At 50.4% G+C, this 8,995-nt stretch overlaps 1 long non-coding RNA gene across 1 annotated transcript; it reads right to left on the bottom strand.

Annotated features, from left to right (window-relative positions):
• Nucleotides 1-3,516: 3,516 nt before the first annotated feature.
• LOC121044103 (uncharacterized) lies at nt 3,517-8,557 on the bottom strand. Its single transcript, XR_005797125.1, has 2 exons — nt 7,662-8,557; nt 3,517-3,744 (listed from the first exon to the last, which is right to left on the bottom strand). It is a non-coding gene; the product is annotated as an uncharacterized LOC121044103 (long non-coding RNA).
• Between the last annotated feature and the right edge of the window lie 438 nt (nt 8,558-8,995).

Genomic DNA, 8,995 nt, shown 5'->3' with positions numbered 1-8,995 from the left:
CCCACGGGAGAGGGCCACCAGGCAGGAGAAAACCCCATTCCTCTTTCCTCCCACCCCCTCCCATTTCCTGTCGGTTGGTGCCTCCCGTGGGCCAAACCCAACTGGAAGCCAGAGGGCAAATATGGCCCGTGTTGTGTTCCTGTCCGTGAGGTCAGCTTCCCACAGCCGGGAGCCAGCGCAGAGCAAATCTGGGGGTTGGGGTGGGGGGTGGAAGACGTCCTGCCGTGATCCGCTGCGCGCTTTGTGGCAGAAACCGTCCTTGGGGACGTCTGCGACGGTCACCTATAATCCTCGCTATGACCCTGCGTGGCGGGTATGAAGCCTCAGGTGGCCGACTCATGTGTGTAAAGGTCAAAATTTTGTGTTTCTAGAATGTCACTGCAATGTGGGGCCTCCGTTATTCTGACAGGTGGCGGAAACGTTATCTCAGCCGGCTCGTGGTTTCTTCAGCCGGTTCCGGACCCCAGCGCGGCGCAGGCCCTGAGACACCTGCCCCAGGGCCTTCACGCACACCCACGGGACTCCCAGAATGCCCAGCCAATAGTGGTTTCTCTCCCCGCTTCCCCGCCGACATCTCAAGGCATCCTTGTTCCCGCCTGGTCTCTTGTCCTCAGATCAGATGCACGCGTGCCTGTCCCAACTGTAGGATCCCTCTAGGTCCTGTTCTCTTTTGCCCCTCTGGAAAGCCCAGAAACCTTTGGGTGTTGTCCTGTCGTTCTGCTGGGGGCGGGGGGCAGTCCCTAGGGGCTGTCTCTGTCCTGTCAGCATGCAGCCTTCTCCATCTACCTCTCTCGTTTGGACCTGTGGGGAAAGTCTCTGGGACGTGCCCCTTCAGGGCTCCGCTCGGGAAGCGAGGCTAAAGTCCTCTTTGGAGCCAAGTCCCCAAATGGATCTGGAGCTTTCGTTGTGCCCCTTTCCCCTGGGGGCCTGCTCTAGGATCCTTTTCTTGGGGTCACATGGCAGTATCTACCCAGCCCTCTGGCCGACCTCCTTCTCTGCCACCGCCTCTGGCCCGCAGAATCTTTAAGCAACAAATACTTTGGGGTGTTGGGAAATCGCTCTGAGGAGACAGGTATGCTTCTGTTTCCAAATATACTCTTCATGCATTGACTTTATCTTCTAAATCATGCGAGGATTGGGATTTTGAAACTCGAAAGTCTAGATCTGGGCAGCCCAGAGTCCTTTCTCTTAAACTTTTTTTTTTTTTTAATCTCCACCGTGGCAATAATTGAAACTTCAAAACCAAGACGTGCCACCTCGGTTGTCTGCCTTCGCCTGGGGCACCCCTTTCCTGGGGTAGGAAGCCTCAGCTGCTATCTGAAAAAGAAGAACCTCTAGCTCCACGAACTTCCCAGAATGCAAGTGACAGCAGTTACGGCATAGATGGCTTTCCCACGAAGCTAATGAGCTTACGGTTCGGGGTCCGTTGCTTTCAAGGGTCTCGGAAGAGACTCAAGTAACGGATTCATGGATTCATGTATTTTTTCTAAAACATGCAAAATTTAAGATGTTTTAAAACTACCGTGAGTTAAGACCGCTGTCTCCCGCTCAGACTCTGCATTACATTCTATCCACTTTGGGTGGCGCTCTAGTGGCCGTGGGTGTCTGAGAGCCTTAGCCAAGGAGAAGTTGAGCTGTGTCTGCGCAGTGGCATCGTCAGTTCAGGGCAAGAGCAGCTATACCCTAGACTTTAGAGGGTCCCGCTCTTTTCTCCTCTGGCTTCACCCCTACACTTAGGGTACGGAGTCTACAGGACCAAAGAGACAAGTGCCCCGGGGACCTTCAGCCTCTTCTGGACCACACCCCAGGTGTGGCAACTAGGGAAGTTGCCCGTGAGAACTCCCTTCATGAAGAGCGTGCCGCAGGGAGAGCAGTTAGCCGGGATCCTGTCACCATTGAGCTCCCAGGATGTTTAAGCCAAGGCCGTGCTTCTCCCAGGCAGCCCTCAGCCAATGACGATGTGTGCCAGGGTCCTAGCAGCTGGCCGTTGCTGCCCAGTGGGGGCCTCTTCTAATGGGCCATCCTTTTATTTTTAACGCGTATTTATTTTTGAGAGAGAGAGAGAGAGAGAGAGAGAGAGACATGGAGTGTGAGCAGGGGCAGGACAGAGAGGGAGATACAGGATCCGAAGCGGACTCCAGGCTCCGAGCCGTCAGCCCAGAGCCCGACGCAGGACTCGAACTCACAGACCACGAGATTCATGACCTGAGCTGAAGTCAGATGCTTAACCGACCGAGACACCTGGGTGCCCCTAATGGGCCCTCCTTGTACCGCAGTTCCCGATTGGGTTGGCTAAGACTCCAAGTAGGCATTTCAGTCTGTGTCTGTTGGCCTCGTCTCCTTCCTTACCTCCTTCCCCAGGTTTCCGATTTGCCCTGTGGAGTCTTTCCCCACCCATTCCCGCTCTCCCCTCTTGTAGTTTCTACAGGGATTACCCCCAGTAACCTCTAATACTCCCGGGGCACCTGGGTAGCTCAGTCAGTTAAGCATCCGACTCTTGGTTTCACCTCAGGTCATGATCTCATGCTTGGTGAGTTCAAGTCCCGCATCAGGCTCTGCGCTGACAGTGCGGAGCCTGCTTGGGATTCTCTTTCTGTCCCTCTCTGCCCCTCCCCTGCTCCCTCTCTCTGTCTCCCTCTCAAAAACAAATTAATAAAAACTTAAAAAAAAATAAACCTCTACTACTCGCACCTCTGTCTCAGCTGCTGCTTTTGGGAGGACCAGCCTGACACGCTCCGGAGAAAGCAGGCAAGAAGGTGTGGTCTGGGGACCTGACCAGTTACCACTGGGGGGGACTTGATCCCAGGGAGTATGTACACAGATCACAGAGGGTCCCCGCAGCAAGGGGGAAGCCAATAGTCATCATCTTCACTGACATCGACTTGGGAGAATGTTCCGATGGTGGGAAAACCCAAGCAGTGCAATACTTCAGGCTTTGGAAAGGTAGTGGGGCGTGAAGGTCAAGGGGTACAGAACAGATATATAAAGACCGTGAGATCCAGTGGTTGCCTCAGGTTGCACTGACCTTCTAGAGAGAGAGAATGAAAAACCAAGGGCAATTGACAAACAATAGAAATCTCAATGCGAAAGCCAAAAGGACGCTTTGGTAGCTCCCCAAAGGCTCGTGTCTCCTGCCATGGGAGAGGAGGACAATCCAAAAATGAAACTCAGGGTCAAAGGTGGAGTCGCCAAGCTTCACTGATGGTTGAATACTCAGCCACAGCAGGTTTGTTATGGGTCTGACGCGTGGGATGGGGTCACCTGGGTGGACACCCCTGGTAGTCCTGGCTCCCGAGACTCCTCTGAACCCTCTGAATCACTTCTCTTACCGTGACGTTGGGATTTAGGATAAAAAAATACATTACAGTAAAGCCTTGGTTTGCGAGCATAATTCACCCTGGAAGCATGCTCGTAATCCAAAGCACTCGCGTATCGAAGCGAATGTCAAGAACCATTGGCTCAGTTGTGATCATGTGACGTTTGGCCTCATGTGCTACTCGTATTGCAAGACATCGCTCGTTTATCAACTTAAATTTTATTAGAAATGTTTGCTCGTCTTGCGGAACACAAGTTCCTCGCAATCTGAGGTTTTACTCCACTCGGTCTTTGTCCCCATTTCTGGCACGGAGCTTCTTAGAATTTCCTAGGTGCCATAAAGGTATCTTGTGTTATGGCAAGCAACCCAGGCATCATGGCAGAATGTTGTAGAACTAAAAGCCACACCATGAAATGAATGAGTTCAGGCTGCAAAAGGAGGGGGTTGTGGAGGAGAAGCAAGTCAGAATATGTCCGTGGAAAATTCTCCCAATTACTAAAATTCTTCACAATCTTACAACATAAAATTGCAAACAGAATTTGGCTCTTATTGACATCTATTCAAAACTGTCAATCACAAAAAATAACTTTTTAAAAAAAAATAATTTAGTTCAAGTTGGCTAACATACAGTGTCTACAGTGTGCTCTTGGTTTTGGGGGTAGATTCCCATGATCCATCGCTCACATACAGCACCCAGTGCTCATCCCAGCAAGTGCCCTCCTCAATGCCCATCACCCACTTCTCCCTCTCCCCTGATTCCCCCCCATCAACCCTCAGTTCGTTCTCTGTATTTAAGTCTTTTAGGGTTTGCCTCCCTCCCTCTCTGTTTGTAACTATTTTTTTCCCTTTCCCTTCCCCCCCTGGTCTTCTGTGAAGTTTCTCAAGTCCAACATATGAGTGAAATCATATGACATCTGTCTTTCTCTGCCTGGCTTATTTCACTTAGCATAAGACCCTCCAGTTCCATCCACATTGTTGCAAACGGCTTTCATTTGTTCTCATTGCCAAGTAGTATTCCATTGTGTATATAAACCACGTCTTCTTTATCCATTCGTCAGTTGATGGACATTTAGACTCTTTCCATAAGGTGGCCATTGTTGAAAGCACAGCTATAAACATTGGGGTGCCTGTGCCCCTATGCATCAGCACTCCTGTATCCTTTGGAGAAATTCCTAGTAGTACAATTGCTGCATCCTAGGGCCGTTCTATTTTTAATTTTTTGAGGAAACTCCACACTGAAAAACCAGACTTTGATCAACCGGGCTAGGGAATGGACTGAATCAACTTTCAACTCTCTATAGAAAATGCTATTACAGAGGCTCCTGGGTGGTTCAGTCGCTTAAGTGGCCGACTCTTGTTAGCAGCTCAGGTTGTGATCTCGCTGTTGTGAGATTGAGTCCCGAGTTGGGTTCCGCACTGAGCAGAGCCTGCTTGGGATTCTCTTTCCCCCTCTCTCCCTGCCCTTCTCCCCCGCTCTCTCTCTCTCTCTCAAAATAAATGAATAAACTTTAAAAGTTAGAAAAATAAGTGTATTTAAAAAAAAAGAAAATGCCGTGATCATGATCATAGGAGGAGCTATCAAAGTATACACAGCCAAAAAAAAGGCAGAAAAAAGTATGATAAAAGCATATAAGTTAACTAATAAAATATGTTACTTTTCTGGATTTTGGGGCCCTTATGGTATTTGTTCTTCAACATTTATTTATTTATTTTTGATATGGAGGCAGGGGAAGGGCAGAGAGAGAGAGGGAGACACAGAATCCGAAGCAGGCTCCAGGCTCCGAGCTGTCAGCACAGAGCCCAACGCGGGGCTCGAACTTATGAACCGTGAGATCATCACCCGAGCCAAAGTTGGTCGCTTAACCGACTGAGCCACCCAGGCACCCCTAGTCTTTTTTTCTTAAATTGCAATTTGTTGTGACTTCTTTCTCCTCAGTAACTATTCCCTTTCATATTTAATTTTGTACTTGTAAGTTTCTATTCTTCTTAAAGAGGCTCCTCCAGACCGAATGAGCCTCAGGTCCCACAAAACCTGGGTCCCTTCCTGAATGAATGTTATTATCGTGAGCCCATCATTGTGGTCAGGTGGACAAGATTGCCCCTGTTTTACAGAAAAGAAAACTGAAGGCCCACAGATGAAGTTGCTTACTCATCCTGGCTCTGAATGCTCTCTCGGCTAGGTTCTGGGATCTTCCTGCTTCCTGCTCCTTGGCTCTCAGCCTGCTGCGTCTACCCCCCAGGCGAGGCAGAGGGGGACACTAACTGGGAAGAAGACGCCGCCCTAGTTAAGCCTCCGCTCTGGCTGTGCGGCAGCCCCAGGGTGGGGACGCGGGGACGGGGCGGGATGACAGCAGAGAACTACGGCCCACGCAGTGGCTTTTGCAGGACAAAGCAGGGGCACCTCCAGGCACTGGGTCCCCGGCCAGGACCCCGCAGCTTCGGGGAGTTGCTGGTGTGGCTTAACCCTGATGTCACCAACAGACGCGGGAAGGAAGGTGGCGAAGGATTGCACATCTGTGCTTCTTCATTTCCGGAAGCCGTGGGCCGGGCACAGAGAGGCCTGCTGGGGACAGCCAGAACCTGACCCCGGTTCGGTAGGGCCCCTGAAGGCACCTGACTCGTCCCTCAGCTTCGGGCCCCTGGACACTGCTTTGGCCAATCAGGCTGTTAAGAATTACAAAGGCATTGCCTCTTAGAGCAGAAAGAACCTACGTGTCGCTGAATCTAGCAATTCCACTCTGGTGGGGCAGAGAATCCATAAGGACAATATAGAGACTTGTTCCAAAAGCCAAATGTATTCGATTTAAACCCTGTCGTTTTGGCTTAGATTTGTTCCCATTGTTTTTTTTGTTTGTTTGTTTGTTTGTTTTTAAATCTCCGTTTGGTGTTAACATATCCCTTATGAGGGGCGCCTGGGTGGCTCAGTTAAGCATCGGACTCTTGATTCCTGCTCAGGTCATGATCTCTCGGTTTTCGAATTCAAGCCTCGCGAGTTCAAGCTTTCGAGGATCGTGCTTAGGATTCTCTCTCTCTCTCTCTCTCTCTCTCTCTCCCCCCCTCCGTCTGGCCCTCCCCTCCCCTCCTCGCTCGCACTCTCTCAAAAATAAAAAAATAAAAAATAAATTTTTAATTACGAAAAAAAAAAGAGAAAACTTAAAAAAACTGTCCCTTAGGAAATAATGGTGAGAGTGATAGTATTTATAAGTTTTGTTGTGTGTTGCCCCGTGCTGGGCATTGCGCTGAAAGCTTTACCTTTTTTCTCATTTTTCTAATGTTTATTTTTGAGAGACAGAGACAGAGTGTGAGTGGGGGAGGGGCAGGCAGAGAGGGAGACACAGAATCCGAAGCAGGCTCCAGGCTCAGACCTGTCAGCACAGAGCCCGACGCGGGGCTCGAACTCGTGAATCAGGAGATCATGACCTGAGCTGGGGCCAGACACTTAAGTGACTGAGCCACCCAAGCACCCCTCCTTGTGTCTCATTTAATCGACCCAAGAACCCTACAAGGTGGATGCTAGTGTGAATCCAATTTTGCCTCCAAAGAAACAAAGACACAGCACATGCTGTGGAGCTAGGACCTGAGCTGTGGCCCTGTGACGTCACTGAACATACTTAGTCATCTCACCATCCTGCTTCTGGAGAGTAAACGTGCAATTGGATTGTTATGTCTTCATCTCACAAAACGAACGTCTGGAAAACTTGCTGGAGCCTGGTGCTTCCTTAAAGAACTTGTACTGGGGCGCCTGGGTGGCTCAATCGGTCAAGCATCCGACTTCAGCTCAGGTCACGATCTCATAGTTCGTGGGTTCAAGCCTCACATCTAGCTTGCTGCTTGCTGTCAGCACAGAGCCCTCCTCAGATCCTCTGTTCCCCCGCTCCCCCTCTGCACTTCCCCGCTCACTTTCTCTCTCTCAAAAATAATAAACATTTGGGAAAAAAAATTAAAAAAAAAAAAAAGACCTTGTACTGGTCTAGAAATCAGGAATCCCAAGAGCCATTGAGATAGCCCATCAGATCGATTTGACCAAGGCCCAGGAAGACGAACTGAGTTACCCAGTGTCTCCCAGCAGGTTGGAGCAAAATTAGACAAAGAGAAGACACATTTTCAGCATTTGTGAGACAAGAAAATTGGGGGGTTTCCTTTGATCTGGACAATGGCCGACTCAAAGAAAGACAGCCTCTAGAAGTAAATCCAGAAAACAATTCTTCTAACCTATGTTTCCCCAGGGACATCTTGGCTTTGACATTGTACTGCGGTGTAGGCTCCGGGAATGTCTCCACATTCTTCAACGGAATGGGAATTTCCAGGCCTTGGGTTCCTACCGGATGCTGCCTCTCAAACCTACCAAGGAGCGTCTGGAGGCACGTTCTCGCCTCTGCCTCTGCGGCACCCCCTCCCACTCGAGGAGCAGCGGCTTTCCAGTTGGCTGTCTCCATGGTGAAGGTGCGAGAAAGCGAGAGTTCAGCCGGTTTCCCTGGCAACGGCAAGGGAGAGCTTGTTGCCTTGGTGATGCCGAGGCAAGCGAGGCGATGGGACTCAGAGTATCTGTCCTCTGCCCCCGCTCCCACCCAGCACAGGTCCTACCCTGGCAGGCGGGCTTGGGGTGCGACACATTAGGTCACCTTTGGGGTTCTTCGTTGCCTCATGGGGCAATAATAGGATCTAATGGGGCTAATGTTAGGATCAACCTCTTGCGGCCGTAAGGAAAGCAAACATACGTGCCGGTGAAGGGTAACCATTGTTATTATGCAGTAACTACCCTCGCACGCTAATAACCGTTGTTATTACAAGGCAGAAAGGGAGGCAAGTTGAATGTACCAAGACCATTTTAGGCAAGAGGAAGCGGGAGCCCGGGGATGGCAAGCGACTGCCTGAGTTTCAGCATGGTCAAGTTCTGCTGGAGCGGGAAGCCAGATATTTGGACTCGAAATCCAGCGCTGTTTCCACCCACCCCCTCTCCTCTTGCACAGTAGACACGCCCGGCCGCCGGCCGGGCCTGCCCTGGTCTCCCCGCCTCAGTCAGAGAGGCCGGAAGCAAAGCGTCTAGTCCCTCCCTCCCCCACGGCTCCCACGGGTCGCGCCGTTAAGCCCGAACCGCGTCACCACGAGCCTCTGGATGATGGTCAGAACAATTAATAAGCACAAGATGGGAATAGTGAATTCATTTAGCCAAGTCTTCCCATGCCATAAATTACTGAAATCAGTCCAGACGCAAGTCTGATGGAATGCTTCACTGCTTCGCTACACGGTTTTGGCATCGCCTCGCCTCTAATGGCATTCCTGAATCATACAACTTATGAATTATTAAGGTTTTTACTTGTGTGATCCATTAGTTATGTAGAAAGCGATACATCATTCGGGGAAGACGACTGGCTTTGGAACTAACCGGACTCGGAACCAAATGCTAAATTCCACCGCGGACGAGCAGTGTGACTTTGGACGAGTTCACAAACGTATCTGAGCATCAGTTTTCTGACCTGTGACACAGCCGTATGATAATAACGCCTCCTGGCAAATTTGCTGTGAGGTGTGGAGATAATGTATCTAAGACGGCTGGCACGCGTAAGTCATTCAAACAACGGGTCCCCTTTCTCATTAGACACAAGCGGTCTCGTCACGTTTCATAGCTTGTTCTGTGTCCGCGGCTCCTGTCCATCTTCTTTCTGTTGGGGGTGTGTT

This window comes from Herpailurus yagouaroundi, unplaced genomic scaffold (genome assembly GCF_014898765.1).
Source record: "Herpailurus yagouaroundi ecotype Mexico unplaced genomic scaffold, PumYag 188, whole genome shotgun sequence".
Taxonomy (NCBI): domain Eukaryota; kingdom Metazoa; phylum Chordata; class Mammalia; order Carnivora; family Felidae; genus Herpailurus; species Herpailurus yagouaroundi.
Note: the sequence above shows the minus strand (reverse complement) of the source record. Positions and strands in the feature narration are given on the sequence as shown.